General features: G+C 40.9%; 1 long non-coding RNA gene across 2 annotated transcripts in view; it reads left to right on the forward strand.

Annotated features, from left to right (window-relative positions):
- Positions 1-26,075, forward strand: part of LOC141580620 (uncharacterized) — a 312,310-nt gene that overhangs the window by 92,806 nt on the left and 193,429 nt on the right. For both annotated transcript variants that reach the window (XR_012512881.1, XR_012512880.1), the window contains exon 2: positions 8,343-8,475. This is a non-coding gene — a long non-coding RNA (uncharacterized LOC141580620). The remainder of the gene's footprint in view (positions 1-8,342; positions 8,476-26,075) is intronic.

Genomic DNA, 26,075 nt, shown 5'->3' on the forward strand with positions numbered 1-26,075 from the left:
TTTTTTTTTTTTTTTACTGAGTTGGAGTTTTGCTCTTGTTGCCCAGGCTAGAATGCAATGGCATGATCTTGGCTCACTGCAACTACCTTCCGGGTTCAAGCGATTCTCCTGCCTCTCCCTCCCTAGTAGCTGGGATTACAGGTGCATGCCACCATGCCAGGCTAATTTTTTTTTAAATATCCTTCTGAGAAAAGTAACTGAAGCCAATAATAACTTCCAAGTGCCCAGAGAGAAAGCTATTAAGATTAGAGTCCCAATTTTTTAAATTGGAAACTACAACATAGTAATTATTAAATGCAGTGGCTTTTCTGTTTTAAAAGAAATATTTACGTTTTCCTCATTGGAAGTACATACTTTCTTAAATGGAGGAGGAAGAGAGCGCATAAGGTCTAGCCTATAGCCTACTTGCCACTGCTGCCCTAGTCATTTCTTTTTCTTTCTTTTTTTTTTTTTTTATAAGAAAAAGAATAAAGAAGAGAGAGAAAGAGGAAGAGGGAGAGAGGATGGGGGTATTGCTTTATTGCCTGGGCTAGAATGCAATCTAAATATGGGTATGCCTATAATTGTCCTTAATAATGGAGATATAAAAGAAAATGAGGGAAGAGAATAACAAACAAGGAGCCAACCAACATTTCGTTTAAACTTCTAAGTTGATATGATGTGGTACTGATAAGAGTGTATATTTTGTATATTTAAAGTGGAGAGTTCTATAAATGTTAATTACGTTTACTTGTTCCAGATCTGAGTTCAAGTCCTGGATATCGTTATTAATTTTCTGTCTCATTGATCTGTCTAATATTAATGTTGAAGTCTCCCACTATTATTATGTGCGAGTCTAAGTCTCTTTGTAAGTCTTGTATGTCTGCGTATTCCTGTATTGGGTGCGTATATATTTAGCATCTTTAGCTCTTCTTGTTGTTGCATTGATCCTTTTATCATTATATAATGTCCTTCTTTGCTTCTTTTGATCTTTGTTGCTTAATTGTAACTTCTGCTTTTTCTTTATTTATTTTAGCTCTCTGTTTGGTTGGTAAATTCTTCTCCATCCCTTGTTTTGAGTCTTTGTGTATCCTTGAATGTGAGATGGGTCTGGATGCAGCATATTGATGGGTTTTAGTTTTTTATTCAAATTGCCTGTCTGTCTTTGGACTGGGGGATTTAGTCAATTTAAATTTAGAATTAATAATAATATATGTGAGTTTAATACTGCCATTGAATATTAGCTGGCTATTTTGCCATTAGTTGATGTAAATTCTTCATTATATTGATGCTCTTTTTGGTATTTTTTAAGAAAGGCTGATACTGTTTGTTCCTTTCTATGTGTAGTGGTTCTTTCAGAAGCTCTTGTAAAGCAGGCTTGGTGGTGATGAAATGTCTGAGTGCTTGCTTATTCACAAAAAGCTTTATTTTTCCTTCACTTGTGAAGCTTAGTTTGGCTGGATGTGAAATTCTGGGTTGAAAGTTCTTTAAGGATGTTGAATATTGGTCCCCACTCTCTTCTGGCTTGCAGGGTTTCTGCTGAGAGATCTGCTGTAAGTCTAATAGGCTTCCCTTTGTGGGTAACCTGACCTTTCTCTCTGGCTGCCCTTAGTATTTTCTCCTTCATTTCAACCCTGGTGAATCTGACGATTATGTGCCTTGGACTTGCTCTTCTTGAGGAATATCTCTGTGGTGTTCTCTGTATTACCTGGAGTTGAATATTATCCTGCCTTACTAGGTTGGGAAAATTTTCCTGAATAATGTCCTGAAGCGTATTTTCCAGCTTGGATTCATTCTCTTTGTCACATTCAGGTACACCTATCAAGCGTAGATTAGATATTTTCACATAGTCCCATATTTCTTGGGTACTTTGCTCATTCCTTTTTATTCTTTTTTCTCTAATCTTGTCTTCTTGTTTTATTTCATTGAGTTGGTCTTTGACCTCTGATATCCTTTCTTCTGCTTGATCAATTTGGCTGTTAAAACTTGTGCATACTTCACGAAGTTCTCCTATTGTGTTTTTCAGCTCCATCAATTCACTTATATTCCTCTCTAAATTGTGTATTCTTGTTAACATTTTGTCAAATCTTTTTTCAAAGCCAGGCGAATTTTTGTATTTTTAGTAGAGATGGCATTTCGCCATGTTCACCATGCTGGTCTCAAACTCCTTACCTCAGGTGATTCACTCACCTTGGCCTCCCAAAGTGCCAGGATTAAAGGTGTGAGCCACTGCGCTCAGCCCCATCTGTAATTTTTGCTACTTGTTCATTACTTAGTCATGTTTTTGAAAGAAAAGATCAAGGATATTGATTAAAATGAGCTGGAAATGATTGTAGAGCTCATAAAAGCTATATATCTCTATATTGTGTCTTTGTAGATAAAATAGAAATGAATCAATCAGTTCCCAGATTTTCATATATCAATAAGAACAGGAATGCTGCATTAATAATAGGCTCCAAGTCTCAAGGCATTAGGCTAGAAAAACTCTTCCAGGAGAGCAGCATTTGCTCAGACCACGTTAAGCAAGAGAGGGAAATTTTTTGGCTGATGTAATTGAAAAGTTCAGGGATAGTTAGCTTCAGGCACAGCTGGATCTAGGGGTTCAAATAATGTCATAAGATATCTGTATCTTTCCAATCTTTCATCTCTAATTTCCTCTCTTGGCTTAGTACTCTAGAAAGTACTCCTTTTAAGGTAATATAATGGCCACCAGAAGCATCTAGGTTATAATTTATCAGCTTTCAAACCTAGCAGAAACACAGCATCTGTTTTGCAATAGGTCTAGCAAAAATCCTTAGAATGACACTTGTTGGATTGGCTTGAATCACACACCCACATCCTGAATTAATGGCTGAAAGCAGGGAAGCAAACAGACTGGGTATGAGTTGTGCACTTTCTTCTGGAGCACAGAAGTGGCTCAACCCCTCAGGAACCCTAAATGCTAGAAACGTGAAGAAAAAATGTTTTTCCGGCCGGGCGTGGTGGCTCAAGCCTGTAATCCCAGCAGTTTGGGAGGCCGAGGCGGGTGGATCATGAGGTCAAGAGATCGAGACTATCCTGGTCAACATGGTGAAACCCTGTCTCTACTAAAAATACTAAAAATTAACTGGGCATGGTGGCGCGTGCCTGTAATCCCAGCTACTCAGGAGGCTGAGGCAGGAGAATTGCCTGAACCCAGGAGGCGGAGGTTGCGGTAAGCCGAGATCGCGCCATTGCACTCCAGCCTGGGTAACAAGAGCGAAACTGCATCTCAAAAAAAAAAAAAAAAAAAAAAAAAAAAAAGATTTTACTAAACAGCAACAACAAAAACCCCAGGTGTTTGCCATACTTTCTCTACAACTCAATGTCTCTATCTGGAAATAATCCAATTCCATGATGCTGCAATCCCTGGGCACCCACTGATGTGTGGGACAGGCAGAGAGAGGTGTGATGTGTGGGCTGCTGCCCAGGCACTGGTTAGGGCAACCAAGATGGGCTCTGGGCATTCTAGTTAGTTCAGTAGGCCTGGAGGCTACGGTAACTATGAGTGAGTGCAGCTTGATTGGGGGTGAGGGGTGGGGTGGGAGAGGCAGGATCAGGCCTGGGGAAAAACAGATTGGTTTTCAGACATCCATTTGGGGTGGTTACTAAACAAGCCTTTAGAAAACTTCTAAGACCAGTGTTGTGCTACAACCTGCTGGGCGGCAGTCTCAAGATATGACACTAGGAGATAACACCTGCTGTTACTAGTGACTAGAAAACAAGGAAGAAGCAGCAAACTATGTCAAACAAAACAGGACAGTCAGGGGCAGGAGCACTCCGTTAATTAGAGGTCTTCTGAAAGGGTATGGACTCATCTATTTTTCAGGAATAACCTTTTCAACAGTTGGTTAAAAATATATAAAAGCTTTGTGGTTTTTGTTTAACCATTTTTAATAAAAAAATGAAAGATCACAACCTTCCTCAAAACATCTTGTCTTCCCAACAGTAGAAAGTGACCCTCACTCTAGCAGTATAAGAAAGTGATCCTCACTCTGGGAGTGTGATCTGATACAGAAAGCCAAGAAAACTTTTGTTCAGAGCAGGCGAGCCTGGGTACACATTACTAGGTAACAATAAATTACAGCTTATTCAGAAAAATAAAACAGAGGGGTCTCAGCTAGAAAGAGAAACTTGTAGAAAAGCTCAAACTCTGGAAATAGAGCATAGAGCAAATAAAAATTCTTATGGCTTTTCTAAACTCTGAAATTTAATTCAGTTTGATACTCATGAAAATTTCTTATTGCCTTCAAATGAAAAAAAAAAAAAAAAAAAGGAGGGCCGGGAGCAGTGGCTCACATGTGTAATCCCAGCACTTTGGGAGGCTGAAGCAGGTGGATCACCTGAGGTCAGGAGTTTGAGACCAGCCTGACCAACACAGTGAAACCCCACTGTACTAAAAATACAAAAATTAGCAGGGCGTGGTGGCAGGCGCCTGTAATCCCAGCTACTCGGGAGCTTGAGGCAGGAGAATTGCTGGAACTAGGGAGGTGCAGGTTGCAGTGAGCCAAGATCGTGCCATAGTACTCCAGCCTGGGCGAAAAGAGTGAAACCCTGTCTTAAAAAAAAAAAAAAAGAAAAGAAAAGAAAGAAAGAAAGAAAAGAAAGCTGAGCTCCTGGGGCTAACTGATGCCACCTGGAATGGGTGCCTGCCTGCTATGGTGGCCTGCTCTCAGCATGGACTAAAGGCAGTGCCTCCTCCATGCTAAAGCAGATGCTGGCCCAAGCAACAGCCCTGTGCCTGTTAAATTATAAGCTAAGTATGGCATTGGGACTAGAGAAGGAATCACAGAACCTTGGACATTTCCAAGAGAAATGAATAATATAAGGCTAGGTTTTGGAGAGTCTGCATCTTATTAATCCCCCTTTTCCACAATGGTGGGCGGGCTGCCGGGGATGTGGGCTGCAGATGGGAAGCATGCTTTCCTGGGGTTTTGTTCCATTCTCCAGGCTCCTCCTAGGCACCAGAAATATTCATTTCCTGGCATGAGCAGGGCTTTGGAGCACTGGTGTCCAATTTGTTCTTTGGACAGCTTAGACAGCTGGCTGGGCTCTGGAATATTTGAAAGGGCCAATGGATACCCACTATTAGGATAAGCTATGCCTGACCCAGCCTCCCAGGCCTATTTCTTCACCTCTGGATCACCAGTGCAGTCCTCAGCGGACCTCTCCTACCTCAATTCTCCTGCCTCCAACTCACCCCAAACATGGTGGCTGGTTTCTTCATCTCAAATCACCATTTAAAGTGGTGAGCTCTGTCTCAAAAGTCAGGAAGACTTCCTCTTTGTTTCCCAGAGAGCATTTGAATACCTTCATCTCACACAGACCCCGTCTCCAACAGCCTTCAACCCTCTCCTCATGCTTCCCTCCAGATCTTTGCCAAACTCTTCCTACAGCCTGGAACGCTTCTTTGCCTCAACCACCTGCCCCCACCTGCCATTGACCTGCCCTATCCAAACAGTCCCAGATCTCAAGGAATTCTTCGACAGATTGTTTATATTACCCAGTATTTGTACTACTCCTTGGGTAATTAGTTGTGTCCTATTTTGTGTTTTTAGCACATTTTTATACACTTAGGATGATGAGACCATGAATTTCTTCCTTTTTTATATCTCCAAGAGGGATGACCACATAGTAGATATTTAATAATTATTTTCTGAGTAAATGGTTACATAACTAAATGATATTGCATAGCACTAAAAACATCTTTGTTACTTGAGTAAATCACAGGTTAGAAAAATCACAACCTGCCCTCATCATTGCTAGTTCCAAGTCTAAATATGATCTATTTAGTAAGTCAACATGCCCTTCCTACTATTCTAATCTGCAGCAAAAAGAGGTACTAGACGTATCTTTCATCAGCAGAGTTTTCCTAATGTTCCTACTCTGCTTAGAAACCTATAGTGATTTCCTGTTAGCACGCATGTGAATTAGAAACAGCTCCCCTGACTTCTCTGGTCCTGTGACTTCTTGCTTTTATCAACTCCCAGCAAACTTAACTGTTGGTTTCTGTCTCATTCTACTTGCTGGTTCCTACTTCATTTTCAGGAAAGGCACATCAGTCAGTCTTTGCTACTTCCCTCCCTCAGTCAAATGGTTGCTTTCCCTGACTCCTGGGCACAGACCTAGGGCCTTCTGAAGTTTTATCTTTAAAAGCCATATAAAAACTCCACTTAAGGGGGAGTACCAAAAGGGAAGAACAGTAATCTGATTTACCGTTCAGTGTCTGTGACTTGTTGAGATTAAAAAAATAAACAATAGCAGGCATATTTAAAGCATTAAAGACACATCAATTACTTCCAGCTTGAGCTATTTCCTTTTGAACTCTCCTCTTATGACTGTTACTGTCTCCCTGCTCCTGAGCTCCTTTGCCCCCTTCTGGGATCTGAACCCACCCTTCGGGGGAATCTTCTCTGGGGAATGGGAAGCCAGGAAAAGTGTGATGTCCCTGAGCTGAGCTGGTGCCCTGATGGCTCAGCACACCTTCCTTGCAACTCCCTTCCCATTGAACAGGCTGGTGCCCATCTGCAGGGAAGGGCCAAGGGTGGACAGGGCATTCTAACTTTCTTGGTGACTGAGAAGCATAAGCCCTCTAATTGCAAACTCCTGATTCACAGCTGAGGAGGCTGAAAATCCAGAAAGAGGACAATGCTGGTGCCAGTAGTTCATATGAATGAGTTGTGGCAGACACACATCCCCAGGCCTAACTTCCACCCATGGCTATATCTTTTGCTTTAAAATCTGCTTTCCTTTGCTTGGAGTCAGCTGTAAGAAGGAGCAAAGCATTTTAGGATTTGGGAGTGGGCAGGATGAAGACTTCAGGTATCATTTAGCCAAGGGATTGCTGGGGTTAGGTCTGCATTCTATGATCATCCCTGGTACTTTGGTCTCACTCCTAACATAGTGCTCAAATCATAATGGATGCTTTCAGCTGCATGAAATACAGACATCAAAAGAATATTATTGTTAACTGGGATCTGAGAAGCCAGTCTTCCTTTGATAGATGAGAAAACTGGAACCCAACAAGTTTACATAAAATCCTTCTTGAATTTTCTTATTCATTTATCTATTTATTCTGTAAATATTTATTTAAGTCTGGCCATGTGCAAGGCATAGAGTCAAGGACTCAGTGGATTTGTAACAGAGCTGGGACCAGAACTCAGGGATTCTCACTCCTGCCCTAGTATTGTTTTTGCCATCAAATATACTAAGCCATGATGTTTATTCATGACCAGATCTGACCATGTGTTGAGCATCTACTAAATGCCAGGTGTTATGTATGGGTGTTTGACATAATTATCTCATTCAATTTTGACAGCATCTTGAAAGATAGGTATTATTGTCTCTTTTTTTATGATGAGGAAACTGAGGCCCAGAGAGTTTGCAAGGAAACTTCTGTGTTGGGATTCTGCAGCTAGCAAGTGATAAGAGTCCAGATTGAATTGGAGGTCTAAGTGCTAAATCCAGGCTCTTTCCAGTCTGGTGCATTTGCTTCTCAGTTGCTCCCAAGACTCTACCTGCTTCCATTGAAGGGCTCCACTCCTTCAGACCAGCAAGCTTTGTATATGTACCCCCCTACTTGGTATGCCCTCCTTTCTTCCTCTCTACCTTTGCGGTCCCACTTGTCCCTCAGGGCTCACTTCTTGATGAGCTCATACTTCAAGAATGTTTAGAGATGAAGAAACCTGGCCACCAAGGTTTAGCCAGCTAAGCTTGCTATTTAGAGAGCCACCATTCCTTCAAATGCCTTTCATTTTGTCAGGTTTTACTGACAAGCTTAGGTCAAAGTGGTCAGCAGTACCACTTATATAAATGTTTTCAGTGGCCCTTTTGAAAACGAATGTAGACCTTGAACTGTTGTCTTTTCTTTTTTCTAGAATAAATTGCTATTTGCCTGGGGGATGGTTATTTCCCATTATGCAGCTGAGTCAGGGAATGCTCTGAATAATCAGATATTCTGATGAATGGAGTTACATTACATGGATCAGCAGCTTTCAAGGAATCAGAATAAAATACACTTAACACAAATTCTGTGCTAAGCATAATGTAATTTTATTGCTGGTTTTGCTGCTGATCCTGTGAGCATCAGTTATGACTTAACAGGAGTTGAGGTGTTATAGAAAGAGCACTGGGAATCAAGTAACTCTGCCACTAACCTGCAAAGTGATTTTGGGCACACAATCTTCCATTTTGGAGTGCTGTTTTTTCTTCTGTAAAACAAGCCAGTTGGATCAGATAGAGTCTGGTGCATGTGTTGCACATGTGTCATCATTCTCCACTCCTGAGCCCACGTCAGACGTTACTAATCAATTGTGGCACTTTTTTTTCCCTTTGATCTCTGACAGCCTCAGCATCTGTCTAAACCCAGTGTTCCAGCAGCCACTCTCACTGGATTGGAGTAGACACATGAAATGAAATCTATTTGCTGTAATTGAACTAGATGATCTCCAGGGTCTCAGCTTCTATGAGCTGCCTGAGGTGAGTACATGCTGGGTGAAAAGTTGGGTGGTAGATAGTTTGTACGATCACGAAGCTCTAAGTATTTCACTACTCGGTTGAGGGTTTTAAAAAAATTATTATTTTTATATGCCTCCAATTCACTGATATATAAGCTTATGTGGCTACTGAAAATGATGGCAGGAATTATGTCTAAAATTCTGGTGGGTAGATCCAAGTGGATTGTGACGAGGGAGGTCTGTTCAGCTTGGCTTGTCCTAAGGTTCAACCCATATTTGAAGCTGTCCTAATAGAAACAGGCAGAAATAATCCAACCCACATCTGAGTTCCCTCATCCCACAGCACTAGGCTGGGACATGTTGTTGTGTGTTATGGCTAGTAAGATGTGATATACAAACCTTTTGGTGGATTATAACCTCCTTGGAGTCAGGGAGGAAGCTCCAGTTATCATCTGAATTCACAGCCTGGTCTGACAGCTAATGGACTGTTTACCCTCTGACAAGTTACTTTCTCTGCCTCATTTTAATTCATAAAACTAGAGGGAAATAATAATAACATACTTCAGGGGTATGTCATACACATCAGATGACAACATTGATGTAAATGCCTAAAAGAACTCCTGGAATATTGCTGTTTTTTATTATTATAAAATCACAGCCGAGCACAATGCCTGATGAACAAGAGTTACTAGTGTGTGTTGACTGATTTAGTTTTCAAATCACCATGAGAGGTGAGTATCTACCTTTGGAGAGACTGATCTAAGAAACAGCAGGAAAATAAATATGACAGGATCTGCCCACAAGACTGTGGGGAACTGAACAAGGCAGAGTTAGTACAAAGGGTTTGGATTCATCTGATGCTGAGGCCACCAGAAATCAATGCAAGGGAGTCACACAGCAAAGGAGGCAGCTGTAGTCAGCTTCCTGGCCTTAGGAGGGATTTTTATTCTTTTAACTAGCATCTTCCACTTTTGGAAGCATATTCTCAAATCATGAAAATACTTTTGTGAGAGCACATTTTTATTTCACTGTGTCCTCAAACAAACTTGTGAGCTCAAGCTCAAGGCAGTATCACCCCTATATGATTAATGAGGCAAAACTAAGGCCCAGAAAGGTTATATAACTTGCCTAAGGATACACAGCTTGTGAGGGCAGAGCCCGGGCTGAGACTTTCAGTTCCACAGTCTCCCGCATCCTCCTTCTCTCCTGTCCTCTCCAGGAACACATTTCAGTTTCAGGTTTCCCAGTACTTTTTTCTAAACAGTATCAAGAAAAAGCAATTTTATTAGTTCATTGATATAAACAATGAGTTGATAAGGGACTTTTATTTTCCCCAAATCCTCCAACCCTATGTCAAATGTTAGATTTATTTTTTGACTATAAGAAACCATAATGTAAAAATGAGCAAAACTATTCCCACAAAAGGAGTCTGAGAAGCATGCCTGGGCATGACTGAAAAAGAGGACAGGAACAGCATATAATGCTTAATGAAACTTATAAAGGACAGTACTGGGCTTTTATTCGAAACATGATCTTCATTTTGCTGCCAAATAAAATAAAACGAGTATGAAATAGTTACAAACCACTGTTGGATGTGTTTCTCAAAAGACTTGGACATACTGTAAAACCAAGAGTTCACATGTTGCCCTTTAAATGAAATACAGGAACGTGTACTTTCTATAGAGATATGATTCTTAGTTTTCTTCTTCACTGTAAAGATAGACTTGTGAGGGACCATTACCACTTTGTCCTATAATTCTCCTGGAGACCAGAGCACACAGTAGGCCCATTTCTCACAGTTGCACCTCCACCATGGCTGAAATGTGTGAACCTGGGTTATCATGTTTGCACACTTGAGAACCCTGACTCTCCTTATGCTATGGCTTCTGCTGAATAAGATCATCTGGCCCCAAGGAGAGCCATAGGCTGGTAAAGCCAATTAGGTCCCTTCTTTTAAGAGTTTTAAATCACAGAGAAGAAGATTTCAGTTGGTATAAATACTTGAGTGAGGAGAAACTGGAGATTGAGGCTAAATTAGCAATATTGGACCGTGCCCAAAATGAGCACTCAGACTAAAAAAAGGTAAGGAGAGAAAGAGAGAAAAATGGAGTAGATGCATAAAGGGAGTTGTCGTCTGTTCAGGCTGCTGTAACAAAATACCTTAAACTGGGTAATTTATAAATAATAGACATGTATTACTCACAGTTTTAGAGGCTGGGAAGTCCAAGATCAAGGTGGCAGTAGATTCAGTGTCTGGTGAGGGCTCTCTGCTTCATAGATGGTGTCTTCTTGCAGAGTTCTCACATGGCAGAAGGGCAAGGCAGCTTCCTTTTCATCTTAACCACCTCCTAAAGGCCTTACTTCTTAATACTATCACATTGGTCATTAAGTTTCAACATGAAATTTGGAGGACACATTCAGATCATAGCAAAGCATAATGAAGGCATGAGAAGATATGAGAAAGCCCATGAAGGTCTTGAAAACTAGAAGGAATGGTTTCCAAAGCCCAGATCTCAGCTCTGGTCCATGAGGTCTGGTGGGACTTCTTTGTCACAAGATGCTGCCATGTCTTTGCAGAGAGTGGGCACCCTGTCTGTTGGATAAATTGTTGATGAAATAACCCTCCTTTCTGGGGCTACTTTGGGTAGGTTTTTGTTCCTTATATCCAAAGGAGCTTTGATTGGTATCATGTAACCTTCTCTAGCTGAAATAATAGGTTGGTAGCTCATTCCCATGGGCAGGTAAACATTCTTAATTGGGGTTAATAGGAATCACTTTATTCCCCCAGGTTACATGCAATCTTTTCTGTTTATGTTAAGGTCATATGTAATATGCATGTAATTCAAATGATAACACAAAACATTTACTGAGCACTTATTTTATGCCAGTAGGTAGTGTATTATATGCATTATCTCATTTAAAGCCCCAACCACTCGCATGAGATTGGACATTTTATTCTCACCATTTATAGATTAAGAAGCCAAGTCTTGATGAGGACAAAGAAGATATCCAAGGAAGGTCACCGGATAGGTATCTTACTGGAAAATCCAATGAATAAGTTGCCATTGGTTGGTTTCAGGCTACAATAGGAGTATGTGGTGTATCAATGACATGATATCTGTGAGGATATTTGGATTTAATTTTCATTTCTCTCACAGTTAGAAAAAACAGTTCTCAATTTCTACACCCACTAAACAAGGTGTACTGATGTCTGCCTCCTGTCATCTCAGTGATGAGACTTCTTCATGAGTGTATACATACAGCTGCCAAAAGACAAAAAATTATTCAGTTTTACACTTTAGATTCTAAAGGGTCAGGAATGACATACCATTTGAACTTTGTAAGAAAAAAAAAATCCAGATTTGTTACTGCCTATAAAGGCGGCAAATGGAAGAAATTAAAGTTTTAATAACACCCTTTTCTGTTCTCAATTCCCTTTTCATTAAATGGCATAATTGTGGTTTAAAACAACTGAGAGCTGGGTGCGGTAGCGTACCAGCATTTTGGAAGCCAAGATTGCAGGCTTGCTTGAGTCCAGAAGTTTGAGACCAGCCTGGGCAACATAGCGAGACCTCATATCTACAGAAAGGTTAAAAATTAGTCAGATGTGGTGGCAGGCACCTGTACTTCTAGCTACTGGGGAGGCTGAGGCAGAGGGATTGCTTGCACCCAGGAGTTTAAGGGTGTAGTGAGCTATTATTGCACCACAGCACTCCAGCCTGGGCAACAGAGAAAGACCCTGACTTTATACAAATAATAAAAGTAGGGACCAATATAGGGTTACTTATGTATTATTTTCTAAGTAACTAGTTATTTGAAAGTAATAAAATTCAGGTATTTAACATAAAAATAGGCATAATTTAGACTGAAGGATGGTTCTTTAAATGAAATACACTTAGCTACATAAAATATTGACATCAGTGTCCTATTTTTTTAATCTCACTAAAGACTAGGAAAATTTCTTTGTGAAATGAGTTTTGTGAACTATTACGACTGGAATGTTTTGTATTAGTTTACAATGAAAGAGATAGAAAATTTGCTTAATATTTTTAAAATGCTATTGTGTTGTATTAATTTTTTTGTGTACAGTTTTCCTAACTTTTGAACTGTTGAGGTTCTCCTCTGAGGCATTGCTTAAAGGCAAAGAAATTGGGAACACAAAGTCATTGCCAGACATTATAATCCAAGACATATTTATTCAGCCCAATGTCAAGGACATTAAAATGGGCAATTTTAGCCCTTTATCTATGCACAGTTTGTGCAACACTTGGTTATCTAGCTTAAAATGTTAATTTCAGTCTTCAATAAACAACTAGACTCAGAGATATTAACCCCTGCAATTAACGTCTATCCCAACTAACAATATGCCTCTGGATATAGCTGGAGAAGAATTTCAGCCATCTAAGATTCATGAGGTCCCAGCTCCAGCTGGGACTCAAAATCATGTTTCCAGAACACAAAGAACACTTGATAAAGTTTGAGAGAAATATTTTTTGAAAATATGTCACCAGGCATCTTGGGAACAATTTAACAGCACCATCCTACAGGGTATGAATTTAACCTTTGCTCTCTGAAATGAAGGTCAGCAAATTTGTTTTTACTCTACATATCTTATAATCAATTCAATGTCTGGGTAAATCAGTTTCTAAAGAAGAGGCTGTGTTTGCAGATAAGTGATACTTTCACCCTCTAATTTTTTAACCATTTAACCCTCTATTCTCTGAATTCAAATTCTTCTCCCTTTACTTTTTTTTTTTTTTTTTTTTTTTTTTTTTTTTTTTTTTTTTTTTTGCGGGGGAGGAGGAATCTAAAAACCTAAGATACAAAATATTAAAAGAGGTAAAATACCACACTGTTGTCTGCAGAAGGTAAAAAAAAAAAAGTCCAACAAAATGTTTTATTTTTTTTCCTTCTAAAAGATGAACATGACATGTGAAAAGATACTTTAAAAATCTGTTCACCTGAAGCTTTCTTGCTAATCCATACTTTAAACCAGGGTTGACAAAGAATAGCCCATGGGCAAAATCCAACCCTCTGCCTGGTTTTGTAAATAAAGTTTTAATAGAACACAACCATGCTCATTCATTTATCTGTGGCTGTTTTCTATGGTATTATCTATGGCTGTTTTCAGGCTACAGCAGCATGGTTGAGTAGTTGCAAGAGAGGTCATATTGCCCGCAAAGCCTAAAATATTTACTATCTGGCCCTTTATGGAACATGTTTGCTGATTCATGCTTTAAATCAAAGAAAGAGTCTTGGAGAAGTGACATGGTGAAAATACATCCTTACCCTAAATATAGCAATGGCTTAGGGATAAAGGAGAGTAGATACTGGTTTTAATCCAAGCATTTACTTTGTAGAAACAGTCTTAGAGTAATGTCAAGCTGATGAAATGAACAATAGTCGGGAATACACTGTAATGAGATAAAGACATAATAACTAAATTTACTCCTCTGATTATCCAGCAGCTTATCTAATAACAATATGCTATGGTAGAGATGAACCCAGCATCCTCAGCTAATGTCAGCCCTTTGGGAATAAGAGTTTCTTCTCTGCAGCAGATGTGTGGCTCAAAGTTCACCAGGAGTGCACTCACAGAGAGAGCACAGCATGTGTTGTTCTGTGAGGGGACCAGTGCTGGCCTGTCAGTGGAATAGCTCATTTAGTTAAAAGACTGGGGAAATAGTGGGGGTGGGGGGCTAGAACTTGGGAAAAGAAGAGTTTTAACCCTTTCTGTGTAAGACTTTACTTTTTAAATAATGATAATTCTGTTGTCCACAGAATTTAAACCAAGAGAATGAAATGCAGTTTATATCAGTCCTTGCCAGTCATCCTACATGGACAGCTGCCAGGAGGCTGATATGCAGAGGCGATCATTGCATGCATAGTTATTTCAGTCATAGACGCTCGTCATCCCTTGAAATTGCTCCACTCCAAAGATTCCAAATTCCAGCCTTTCCTTGCTTGTCTCAGAAGTCTAGTACATGGACTAATGAGGGGGGTTTCCTCAACTTCCCTCACCAACTAAAACTGCTGGGTGTTCATCCTGCGTCTGGATTCTTCTCTCTTGGAAGAAGAAGGGCAGAGACTCATCTCTTGGCTTGTGTGTTACATACTTTCTAATTTCTTTAGACCGTTGCTTTGTCATCTTCAGATTATTTCTTTTTCCATTTTCCTAACAAACATGGTTTGATCTTACTTACCATAGATATGTAAAAAATCAAAAACAAAAACAAAACTCTTTTCCTCAACTTTGCTGTTCTCTTTTGCTGCTTTCCTAGTGGCATAAACAAGTTTATTTCTTGTACATGTAATGGCCACAGAAGACTGGGTGATTCTTCTCAAGACACTTATGCTGTATTCAGTGATTCAGCAATCATGGGTTTAAAATCTTCTGATTTTGTTTTTTCTGCATAAGGCCTCCCTGATGACTACTGGAGCAGGGAGAGAGCGATTGAGTCAGGTGAATCTGGCACAGGCTTTTCCCTGCCTCAGTCCTGAAAGAATCTACTTCACATTTCTTTGAAGAACTGCCACATTACTCTTCCACAAGTGCAAGGACACTGGGAAGTACCATCTTCTGTGTGCCTGGAATGAAAGTAGAACCAGATATTGGTGAATACAGTAATGTTTCCCATAGCTACAACTTTCATAAGGAAGTGCCACTGCTTCTTCCAACAGTCCACTCACTGTCTTCCAACTCCCATCTTCTCAAATCTGGCTTTTGCCATCATCACTCCACGAAACTACCTTTGTTTTTTGTCTTACCTTTTTCTTACAATGATCACCTCGTCTGTCTAACCACATTAGTGTGCCTTCATCCTTATGGTGGAATTTGATCCAAACTTTATCTCCTTTCTTCCGGAATTCACTTTTTGGTTTACATGGCAGCACATGTAGCATTTCAGTCTTTCCCTCATCCTTTTACATGGACTTTTTCTAAGTTTCTTTCACTGATTTATCTTCCCCTTTCTCCTACTCAATGTAGAGAGTCCAGAGAGCTCAGACTTCCCTTTGCATTCTCTATGTGCTCTCTCTTGGGCTTCAGCCTTCACCTCTGGGCATGTAATTCCTCAATCAATCAATCAATCCATCAATCCACTCATCCATTCCCTTCATCAGATCTAGAATTACACCTCTAAATTTCACTTACATTATACTTACACTTGTAAATGGACATGAATTCATAGTCTCTGAAAATACAGACCTTCTTCTGACCTAACAGTTTCTGTTAATAGAACTGTATCTGTTAGAATACCTGCAATACATGACAGAATATCCCAATTCAAGTGCCTAAAATAAAGAAATGTATTACAGAGAAGTTGAGGGGCTTTTCTCAGCTCTGCCTTGCTGTGTGTATCAGTTCTGGTGTCTGTTTGGCTCCTCTCACGGTAGTTAGAACTCTCTAATAGCTCTAGTGGTCATATTTAGAGGCTGCATTCAGCCTCTAGAGGAAAAGGAACAAACTCTATTGTTTCTGTTTAATAAGAGTGACAGAACCTTTCTGGGAAGTCTCCTTAGCAGTCTTCCCTTTGCTCCTTAAACAACAGCAACAAAAAAGTTACTGGCTGGGCACAGTGGCTCACACCTGTAATCCCAGCACTGTAGAAGGCTGAGGCAGGCAGATCGAGAGGTCAGGAGATTGAGACCATCCTGGCTAACATGGCAAAACCCCTTCTCTACTAAAAAAAAGTACAAAAACTTAGCTGGGTGTGGTGGCATACATCTGTAGTCCCAGCTACTCAGGAGGCCAAGGCAGAAGAATCACTTGAACCCAGGAGGCAGAGGTTGCAGTGAGCCGAGATCACGCCATTACACCCCAGCCTGGGCAATAGAGCAAGACTCCATCTCAAAAAAAAAAAAAAAATTACAGCTTCATTGAGACAATGTACATATTATGTAAGTCACCTATTTCAAGTCTATAATTCAGTCCACAGAATTATATGGCCATCACCACAATAAATTTTAGAACATTTTCATTGCCCCAAAAGAAACCCTTTGTTCATTAATAATCATTCCTTGCTCCCTTCTCTCCCCAGTTCATGGCAACTATTAATCCACTTTCTGTCTATATGGATTAACCTATTCTGAACAGTTTGTTTAAATGACTCATGTAATATGCGGCATTTTATGTTTGGCTTTTTTTTTACTTAGCATACTCTTTTGAGCTTATCAATATTGTACTGTGAATCAGTGCCTCATTCTTTTTTATTCCTGAATAATATTCCATTGTGTGGATATACCACATTCTGCTTATCCATTTTTTGGTGGACAGACATCTGGGTGGTTTCCATCCCTTTGCTTCTTTTGCTAAGAATTTATCCAGCTGCTTATGCCTAATACAATCCCTGGAAAGCCACCTGCAGGGCATGGACAAATGGAGCCACCTGGATGGTGTGAACAAATGGAGCCACCTGGAAGGCTTAGACAAATGGAGCCACCCATATGATGTGGAAAAATTGGAGCCATCTGGATTGTGTAGACAAAGGGAGCCACCTGGATGATGTGGACAAATTGGAGCCACCTGGATCATGTGGACAAATGGAGCTATCTGTGTGACTTGAACAAATCAAGACTCATCCTGGGTTGAAGATGAGTGAATCTTTTCTGAAACAGTGACCACTTAGAAGAGGCTGAATATTTGAACAAAACTGGATTTCTGTTAGAAATGGGGAAGGGAGGGGTGGTAGGGAATGTGGGATAGACAAAAACAAGCAAACAAACAACAAAAAAACAAAATAGCAGAACTGATGCAGGTAACAACCAACATTTTTTTTTTTAGTTCTGAAACTTTGCCTTTCTCCTGACCCATGATATCCAATTGGTGGCCAAGCGTGTCTATTTGATCGTGGTTTCTTCTTTCTCTCCTTGCCCTCATCCACCTGAGTCACTCCCTCTGCTTCATGTTCACATTACTTCTCAGCCATTCTTTCCTAAAGGCATCCTGCTGAGCTCTGTGTCTTCTTCCCCTTCCAATCCATCACACACATCTTGGTGAGCACAAGCTTTCCAAATCGTATGTCGGCTGGTAATAACGTTACAGCCCCTGCTCAACTCTACTGCCTATAAAACTAAGCCCAAATTCATCACCCACACATATAAGGTCAGTCTCAGCATCTCTTTATTTACCTGTCTCAGCCACAAATATTTTCTTTTACTTATATAAGTCCACCCCATTATTTGAGACGTCTTAGATAATAATAGCTAACATTTATTGAGCCGTTATGTGTCAGTGCTGTTCTAATACTCATGGGATTATCCCACTGATTCCTCACAAGAAGTCTATGAGATTCATACAATTATTAGTGTCGATTAATGATTCATACAATTGTTAATTAAAGATGAGGAAATTCAGGCTAAATATAGCCAGTTGGCTACCAATATAGCCAGTAGGTGGTCAGGGCAGGATTTAAACCCAGGCAGTTTGAGTCTTACATGGAGAACATCTTCTTCCTGAAGCCTTTCCTGATTCCATATCCCTTCCCTTGATTCCCTCTTCTAACTTCTCACCCCACCCTCACTTACTGCAATTTCTCCCTCCTTTGTAATCATCCAGTGTTTTTTTTAAATAGGGCTGAGCTTTGTCCCCACCTTCCCCCACCCTTCCCCCACCCAAACTTACATGTTGAAGTCCTGGCCCTCAGTACCTCAGAAAGTAACTGTATTTTGAGATAAGGCTTTAAAGAGCCAGTTAAGGTTAAATGAGGTCATTGGGTTAGGCCTCTCATTCAATATGACCGATCTCCTTATAAAAAGAGGAGATTAGAATATAGATGTGTGTGCACAGAGGAAAAACCCACGTGAGGACGCAGCAAGAAGGTGGCCATCTGCAAGCCCAAGAGAGAGGCCTCAGAAGAAACACCCTGCTGACATCTTTTCTTGAAATTCTAGCATCCATAACAGTGAGCAAATACATTTCTGTTGTTTAGTGGTATTTGGTTATGGCAGTCCTTAGGAACTTACACTTTCTGGGCCTCAGTCACCTCATATGTAAAATGGGTTGCTGGAGGATTTAGTGGAATAAATTTCTCAGCACAGTGCCAGGCACTTTCTTGTGCAGTAACCAGCCAATAGCCATTTCTCCCTTCCTGTCATCCTCAGGTGACTTTTGGGGACAGGAGTGTAGGGCTGGAAGGGGCTTAAGGCTGAAACCCCTGACCACTAGTAAATAAGTAAGTTAAGATGAGCCCAAAGAGTACCAATAGCTACAAATAGATTCCAAGATCAAGCACTAAGCAGACAGAAATAAACTAGAAGCCAGGGAGACATGCTGTATCTGTATCAGCAAGTAACAGATAGCCTGCCTCGAACAGAATTAAACAAAAAAATTGGATGTATTTGGGCCTGCCACTGAATGGTTCAGGGATGGGTATAGGAACTCAAAAGATGTCACAGGATTTCTCTCTCTCTCTCTCTCTCTCTCGCTCTCGCTCTCGCTCTCGCTCTCTCTCGCTCTCTCTGTGTGTGTGTGTGTGTGTGTGTGTGTGTTTGTGTCTGTCTGTCTCAGATGGCTAGGTTCCTTCTATTCTAATTCTTCAAAAGACTCTGCATTTGTGGTTGTGAGATGTCTGTGGTGGTTCTAAGACCTTCTCTTACTTGCTGTTTCAGAGTTTAGGAGGGGAAAGTTCATCCTTCTTTTAAACATCAGGCAAGGCCTAGGACTAGCTTTCTTTGCAATTGTTTAGCTCCTCTTGAGTCAGGTGCCCAATTCTATCTACACTCATCTCTTGGCTGGGACAGGGGATCTGATGAGCTGATTGGCTTAGGCCTGAGTCACATGAGCTACAACTGAATCTGAACTACCCTCCAAAGGAGCTGAGGGAATAGGACCAGAACAATGACCAGAAGAATGGTGATGAGATCCAGACACATGGCTACTACACCCACACCCATATAGACAGAAAGGTGATTTTCAACAGCAAAGCCAAGGAGTTACCTTTTTCTCTCTCCATCTCTCTCTTTACTTCTCCCTCTTCTACTTCTGTTTCTTTTTTTAAAGACAGGGTATCGGCCGGGCGCGGTGGCTCAAGCCTGTAATCCCAGCACTTTGGGAGGCCGAGGCGGGTGGATCACGAGGTCGAGAGATCGAGACCATCCTGGTCAACATGGTGAAACCCCGTCTCTACTAAAAATACAAAAAATTAGCTGGGCATGGTGGCTCGTGCCTGTAATCCCAGCTACTCAGGAGGCTGAGGCAGGAGAATTGCCTGAACCCAGGAGGCGGAGGTTGCGGTGAGCCGAGATTGCGCCATTGCACTCCAGCCTGGGTAACAAGAGCGAAACTCCGTCTCAAAAAAAAAAAAACAGGGTATCACTATGCTTCCCAGGCTGAACTCCAACTTTTGGGCTCAAGGGATGCTCCCACTTCAGCCTCCCAAGTAGCTAGGACTATAGGCATGGCACCATGCCCAGCTTCTTACTTCAACTTCTTAAAGTGGACTTCTGACTCCTAATAAATTTTTGTGGTGACCTAGTTTAAGCTCATTTTGTGATCTGACCGTTGGCTTTGAGGTGGCTAGTCTGCCAGCCTGGTGTCAGTCTGAATGGGGCAGATCCCCTAGTGAAAGCAGGGGAACCATCTTTCAACCAAGGCATCGTTTCCTGTCTACAAGTGCTTGGCAGCGTTCTAGAACATCTGTTCCTCCATTTCCAAGTCTCAGGCTCAAGTAGACTCAATTCCAGGTGGCACCTGTGATGTGCGACATACCAAAGACAATATTAATTAAAGGAGTACCCATGATGGGTCAGGCACTGTGACAAGTGCTGTGCCTGCTCCAGTCACGTGTTACTCTCACCTCACCTGGGAGCATCCTCATTTTACTGATGCAGAAACGGAGGCCCATAGAGGTTAAGCAACCTGCCTATATTTCACAGGAGGAAGTGGCAGAGCTGGAGTTCTAAATGAAGTCTGCCTGCCTCCAAACCCCTTACTCTTTATCACTCAGCCCCACTACACCACCTCCACAACTGGCAGGCCGGGTTGGACTGAAGTCTGCAAGCAATTAGCAAAAGCAGCTCTCCAGCAAATCTAAGAAACAATCCAATCTGTAAAAGGGGAGGGGGGAAGCCATCTTAAAAGAGAAAGCTTTTTTCCTCCTCAGCTGGTTAAGGGGAAGCAGTTTGCCACAGGCTGCTGAGGGCAAGGAAGGGGCAGAGTGTTCACTGAATGTTCATTCTCCCAATTGTTTTTCTATGACATTGAGCTCACACTCCCGGGAAAGTGCAGGGCCTGAGTTGAAATGTCGTCCAAAGCCATTCAGCTAGGGCTTTAAAAGGAGCTTTTGTTGGTGGAAATCTCTTTACTATCCTGACTTCCCCTGGGCTTAGGTTTTCCTGACAAAATAAAAGATGACCAGTTAAAGTTGAATTTCAGATAAACAAGGCATAATCTTCTAGGCTATGTATGTCCCATATATTGCATGGGATGCACTTATCCTAGAAGCTTATGCATTATCTGAAATTCAAATTCAAATGGGTGTCCTGTATTTTTACTTGCTAAATCTGAAAACTTTGCCAGTTTTGTACTTCAAGGATAAGCCTGTTCCCTTCTGTCTTGCTGCCCAACCAGAATCCAACAGGTTATTTCATTCTTGTGAAGGAAGCAGAATTTAAGGATGCATTCTGGAAGATGCATGCTTATGCATTCTCTATTTTGCTTTTTAAAGAAAATGTTTTAAAAAATGATGTGGGCTTTGTAAATAAAAACAATGATAGTAATAATCCTTTCAGGATCTGGGAAATATCTTAAGGGTTTGGGGGAATCAACTTTCCACTGAAGTTCCTGGAAATTGGTCAGTACAATTTGTATTTAATAAAGAGCAGCCAACATTGCTGCCACAGCGTCTTATGAGTGCATCCCACAGAGGAAGTGGGCGATGGCCGTGACCTCCCTGGAGGGGAGGCCCCTCCCTAAGGATAAGGCTTGAATTCCAGATCTGCAGGACCAAGTGACAGAGGGAGATTGGGAGCAGGGAGGAAGAAGAAAGGGACCAGATGGAGAAGAGGAAGGGAGAAAGAGGAGGCTTTAGTGCAAATTCAGCATCATTTCCCTCATTATAATGCTCCCTGCTTCCCTCTCATTTATAAGTCTGGAGCACATTCTTGGCATTGAGACTCTGATACTTGGACCCTTCTCTTCTCTTGGTTCCTGGCACAGTGAATTTGGCCATTTGCTGCAGTGATGGGCCATTCCAGGGAGTGCCCCATCGAACCAGAAGCAGGCCAGCTGTCAAAGGAGCCTCTTCAAAAGGGAAGACACCCTGGGAGGGCGAGTATTTGCCAAGTAACTAAGTGTCCCCTTGTTTCCAGGTGCTTAGTGTATGTTTGTGGGTGCGCACAGCAGTGAATACAAGGACCTATTGTGTCCTGCACTCTGAAGCTGGCTGAGGGCCTGGTAGCCAGGGTGGGTCACGATTCACTGCAACTCAACACATTTTTATTGTGCTCTTAGGTTCAACACCCTGTGCTCAGCCTGTAAGAAATGCAAAGATAAAGTTTGTCCTGAGTTTCAAGAGTCTTAAATTCTAATAGGGGATAAGGCAAAGAGATAGTAACAAGGCAGGCAGATCAAGGTCAGTATCATCAGAGGGTTAAAAGTCAAAGTTTTTAAGATGCTCAAGACAGCAAGAAAATATATCTGCTTGTAGGAAAGACCAGGAAAGATTTAATGGAAAAGGTGGTGTTCAAGTTGAGTCTTGCAGATAGATGAGATTTCATTAGGGTGGGCATGGAGGGGCAGATATATTTGGCAATTGTGTTTTATTGTGTTTCACATAGAAATCCCTAACATAGATCCAAAATGAATTCCACTAGTGATAAATACGGTCATATGCTAGTATCCAAAGCACACAAGAATGACTGATTTTATTAAGTTTTCCTTGAGGGATGTCCTAGGTGAATGACCCACATGGACAGCTGAAGCAAAACACCAAGCCCACATGCTAGACATTGTGTTGTGTGGTTTACATATAATGAATTACTCAATATGAATGAGTGGCACTTTTCTGGATAATATTATCATCTCAACTGCAAGATTAAGAATGTAGTTAAGTCGGCCGGGCGCGGTGGCTCAAGCTTGTAATCCCAGCACTTTGGGAGGCCGAGGCGGGTGGATCACAAGGTCGAGAGCTCTAGACCATCCTGGTCAACATGGTGAAACCCCGTCTCTACTAAAAATACAAAAAATTAGCTGGGCGTGGTGGCGGGTGCCTGTAATCCCAGCTACTCAGGAGGCTGAGGCAGGAGAATTGCCTGAACCCAGGAGGCGGAGGTTGCGGTGAGCCGAGATCGCGCCATTGCACTCCAGCCTGGGTAACAAGAGCAAAACTCCGTCTCAAAAAAAAAAAAAAAAGAATGTAGTTAAGTCAATTTATACAACCCCACTCCATCCACCCCTCTATCTAGATCCCAAAATTCATCCATTGATATTACAAAGTTTACTTTTTTCCTCCTCCAGACTGTTTTCATTGATATGCCATTTTTGTTATTGTGTGTATTCAGTAAAAATGACTAATTTGGATCAATATCTAGACAATTTTTTCTCTTTATCATACACATACACACACACACACACACACATAGAAGTTTTTTTTTTTTTTTTTTTTTTTTTTTGAGACAGGGTCTTGTTCTGTTGCCCAGGCTGGAATGCAGTGTTGCTATCACTGCTTATTCTGGCCTCAACCTCTGAGGCTCAAGTGATCCTCCCCCCTCAGCCTCCTGAGTAGCTGGGACCACAGGCCCACCACCATGCCTATCTAATTTTTGTGTTTTTTGTAAAGATGGGGTTTCGCTATGTTTCCCAGCCTGTTCTCAAACTCCTTGGCTCAAGTAATCTGCCCACGTCAGCCTCCCATTACAAGTGTGAGCTACTGTGGGCTGGCTTCTCTATTCATATTGTAAAATGATTGCAAATGAGTTTTAGATTTGTAAGTCATGTGCCATCTTGAGCTCTCATTATAATTGGGCTGCTGTGTATGTAAATATAATACATTTACTTAAGAAATTATGTGAAAATTTTGCTTGACTCTGATCAATATCCATTTACCTCTTTAGAAATTTTTGATCTTTAAGTGTAATATTTATGGAATGATTGCTACTGAACCCCTGTACTATATTAAATACTACTTAAGATGTGGCACAGTTTCTAAAATATTCTGAAGAAACCATAGTATAACATTGAAAATAGTTGGATTTTGCTAAGGTGTGTCAAAGTTCTGGAGAGGAAAAAGCCCTGGTTCCTTTAAGAAAGAGATGGAGGCTTTGGCAGCCTGTTAAAACTGCTGGCACACTTTTTGTCATAGAAACCACTTTCCAAGTCAAGGAAGTCTTGATAAAGGAGGAGGAGGTGGAGTTCTGAGCTGGCTTTATGGGGCCTAAGTAACCATTTCCTGATTTAGGAAAAAGGTCACAGGGAAACACTATTTTATAAGCCTTGATGGTTTAGCTTTCCCTTTAGCTAATCCTCTAGGGATGAAAAGAGTTTCTTCAACCTATAAGAAAAGAAGGGCTACTCTTGATAGTAGCCCTCCAGATATAACGAGGAGGGTGGTACCAAGGTAAATGGTTGCTCAGCACAAGTGCTAGTCAGAGAGGCAGCAGTGCAAGTCAGGGCTCTACCAAGATCTCAGACAATTCAATTAGTCTATTCACACTTTAGTTTCTTCATACATTAAATGTGCACCATGCTGTTATTTCACAGAGCTGTTATAATAATTCATTTATTCAACAAATAGGTATTGAACGATTAGCACATTCCACTCCTGTGCAGATAAAGCAGATGGTCCTTGCTTTGATGGAGTGATGAAATGAGATGATGCCTGCATAGTCCAATGCAAGGAGTCAGTAAATGCTGTGATGGAAGCTATTGTCCCAGTAGTGATAAGGACAAGCATCTAGAAAGGGCTATCTTCTAGGCCTTTTTTGTTGTTGTTGAAATACATGCCCATTGGAAGCACTGCTAAGTACAGTGCTACTTAGAAGCTCTAAAATTTAGGTAGACTACTGGAGTGTTTTTTTTTTTTTTTTTTTTTTTTTTTGAGACGGAGTTTCACTCTTGTTACCCAGGCTGGAGTGCAATGGCGCGATCTCGGCTCATTGCAACCTCTGCCTCCTGGGTTCAGGCAATTCTCCTGCCTCAGCCTCCTGAGTAGCTGGAATTACAGGCACATGCTACTGTGCCCAGCTAATTTTTTGTATTTTTAGTAGAGACGGGGTTTCACCATGTTGACCAGGATGGTCTCGATCTCTTGACCTGGTGATCCACCTGCCTCAGCCTCCCAAAGTGCTGGGATTACAGGCTTGAGCCACCGCGCCCAGCTGGAGTGTTTTTTTTAATACTTGAAAATAAGATCAAGTTGGATAAAGTTGTAATTGACGATAACAAAGTCTTAGGAGGGAAAGGTCTTCAAATTTTATTTCTAGGGTTGGTATTTTTTTTAAATGTCCTATATTGGCATATTTGTTGTGTGAACATGTCAGTAGTTAACAAGTGATCAAATTTTATATGTCCTCCCTCCCTCCCTTCCCTCTTTCCTTTTCGTGTTTCTTTTCCTTTCATCCTTTTCCTTCCTCTCTCTCCCTCCCTTCCCTCTTCCCCTTCCTTCCTTCAATACAAAAGCATCATAGGTTAGATCTTGTCTGAAAAGCCTAATTCATTCATCTACAAAGGAATTGCCATAACCAAGGTGCCTCTGTCTACTACAGAAATGGATGTCATGAGCCTATTAGGAATTTACAAATGTCTATGGAAAACAACAGAAAATGCTACAGCAGTGTTGTAATATTTGTGGTGATGTTTATATACTTGCAATCTTATTTGATTTCATAAAATATATTATTTCCTCTTAAATACTGATGTCCAAAGTTAAGACCACAGAAAAGACTTTCTAAGACATTTCATCTAAGTGTGGGCTTATAAGAAATTAGCAAAGAATGACACTTTTTGTGTACTGCAAGCTTGGCTGCTATATGGCACAAATGAGACTGTATTTCTATTATCTATCAATGAACAAATCTATCAACCAGTGAACAATTATTTAGTAACTGCTTTGTGAAGGAACCATGTTGGATCCCAAAGAAGTTACCAAAAAAAAAAAAAAAAAAAAAGGTAAGTAAATAATAAAACAGAATTCTTCTCTCTGAGGACTACGTAGTTGAAGTGGTAACAAAAGATTAATTAACAATTTAAAGTCAGGTGACAGTTGTTTCCCCCAAAATAATAAAGGGGAGAGTTTTGGAAAGGTTTTGTAAGGAAAAATTCTTCGAAGACAGGCAGGGTTTAGGTAATTCATTTTCTAAAATTTATATAAAGGCAAACCAGGGAAAGATGTCTTCCTAGGAACTTGAGCTACCATGTGATACAAACCAGACTGTATTTTTCATATTTATCAGAGAACAGAGTCAATAGTCAACAAGCATTCCTTGAATATCTGCTTTGTACAAGAACCAATGCTGGATTTTTTTTTTTTTTAATTTTGGAACTTAATGAATTTTAGAACATATGTGTTGAATACTTGAGGACAGATTTGTAACCTCTGTCATGTTCTAGGCAAAGCTGAGCCCAATTTCCTTGAGCTAGCAGCCTCCCTAACTTCCCAGAGCCTTGGAGGCTATGCTTTTGGCATT

Source organism: Saimiri boliviensis, chromosome 12 (genome assembly GCF_048565385.1).
Source record: "Saimiri boliviensis isolate mSaiBol1 chromosome 12, mSaiBol1.pri, whole genome shotgun sequence".
Lineage (NCBI taxonomy): Eukaryota > Metazoa > Chordata > Mammalia > Primates > Cebidae > Saimiri > Saimiri boliviensis.